Genomic DNA, 2,500 nt, shown 5'->3' with positions numbered 1-2,500 from the left:
CAAAATACTATACATTACTGCTGATTACCCTGTCTGTCAACCTGTCTGTGTGTGATGGGAATAAATGTACCAGGCTGACGAAACGTTGCAGAGTAAAAAAAATGAAAAAAATAAAAACAAAAACGTGAAAAATGCTTGTTTTGGGTTAAAAAATTTACGAAAAAATAATTTCAACTTATAATAAGGAAAAAACGAGGTAGTTTTTTTTTAATAGCGATGTCGTTGATAGTGACGAAGGCAGCGAAATTGTATTATGATTATGACAGTGATGATAATAAAGATATCAGATACACAACAAATGATGATAATAGCATTAAAATTATGATGATAAGATGATATTTATTTATTTATTTATGTTTATTATTATTATTATTATTATTATTATTATTATTATTATTATTATTATTATTATTATCATTATTACTATAAGTGGAAAGAAAAGCGTAAGATCGAGTTTAGTGGCGAAGGATGGTGGAGAGGTCCACGGCTGCTCAAACATGAGCATACCGTTATTGATTGATTGATTATTATTATTATTATTATTATTATTATTATTATTATTATTATCCTCATTATTACTATTAGTAGTAGTAGTAGTAGCAGTAGTAGTACTATTATTATTATCATTGTCATTGTTGTTTTTGTTGTTGTTGTTAATATTATTATTATCATTATTATTATCATAATTATTAACATTATTATCATTACCATATTACCATCATTCTCAATATCATTTTCTTTCCTCTCATTACATTTAATGTTAATGGTAACACGAACAAATGATTGCATTGATGATTACGTTAATAATGTTTTTAGTGGTCTGTAGTAAAAAAAAATTCATAAACAGAATGATGATATCGATGTGTGTGTGTGTGTGTGTGTGTGTGTGTGTGTGTGTGTGTGTGTGTGTGTGTGTGTGTGTGTGTGTGTGTGTGTGTGTTTATGTGTGGGTGTGCGTGTGCGTGTGCGTGTGCATGTGTGTGCGTTTGATAATATCATATATATGTGACTAATGATATTATATATATATATATATATATATATATATATATATATATATATATATATATATATATATATATATATACACTCACACACACACACACACACACACACACACACACACACACACACACACACACACACACACACATCGATATTATCATTCCGTTTATGAAATATATATGTGTGTGTATATATATATAAATATATATATATAAATATATATATATATATATATATATATATATATATATATATATATATAAATATATATATATATATATATATATATATATATATATATGTATATATATATATATATATATATATATATATATATATATATATATATATATATATATATATATAATTTTCATATAAATGTATATATTTTTTTTTAATATACATACAAACGCGCGCGCACACACACACAAAAAAAAAAAAAAAAAAAATTATATATGTACGCACTTACACATTGCATTGAAAAGGATCTTGCCTGTTTATTATATTGGGTAAACTATTCTCTGTAGTATTTAGAATTTTACTAAATTAGCTAAAAAAAAGTGATAACTAGCCAAATTACCTGTAGTTTGGAGGTTTTGTTCCTTCGTTTCTCACAAGGTGTTACAACTGAGATGTGAACCTTTAATACTGTCCCCCGACTTCTGGTTTCCAGTTTTATTTCTTATGGTGCGTGCAAATACATGCAGTGCCACCAGGGACTAAACCGAGCACCATGGATGCTTCAGTAGGCTGAAGGGATATGAGTCGAGCGGATTTTCCTGCTGTTGAAGTTTGTGCCCAAGAAATATCTCCAAACCAATGGGAAATAGCCGTGGATGTGGTTGATTCCAAAATATCAGTTATAAAACTAAAAAGAAACTTGATCTTTTGGAAAACTAAGTGTGAAAGAAAGTCTGCCTCTCCCTCAAAACAGGACAGAATGCTTGTAGATATGATTAAAATAAGGTTGTTCAAAGTCAAGCAAGCAACTGACCTATGGTATTGAGTGCAATCTCTCTACAGTCACACAAGAGTTAAATGAGACGGGATACCATGCATGCAGGCAAACGATGGTGCCAAGGCTAACCGTAACCATGAGGAAGAAACGAATGGCCTGGAAACGGCTCACGAATATTGGACATCAGAGGATTTGAAAAGAGTAAAGCCCAATTAAATCATCCTTTTGACTACGTTTCTAGGTGATTCCAACATAATTTAGTGAAATATATATACATAAGTGGAGGAAATATAGGTTAGTCACAAAACATCTAATATCAGGTTTATGTTTGGTACAAAAGCAAATATTGAGTTCAAGAGATTTTTTTTATTTATTCATTTTTTTATGTTCCATTCATCTCGTAACTTTTAAAGTTATCTTTTTTTGCAGGTTTGTTTCTCCGATGAGTCTACACTAGAAATACTGATACACAGACGAAAATTTGTTAGAAGAACCAGCCTAGAGAAGGATCGCCCTGACCGCACAAGTAAATTTTTT

The sequence above is a fragment of the Penaeus monodon genome, chromosome 12 (assembly GCF_015228065.2).
Source record: "Penaeus monodon isolate SGIC_2016 chromosome 12, NSTDA_Pmon_1, whole genome shotgun sequence".
Taxonomy (NCBI): Eukaryota; Metazoa; Arthropoda; class Malacostraca; order Decapoda; family Penaeidae; genus Penaeus; species Penaeus monodon.
The sequence above is the reverse complement of the archived record's forward strand: the minus strand, read 5'-3'. Positions refer to the sequence as shown.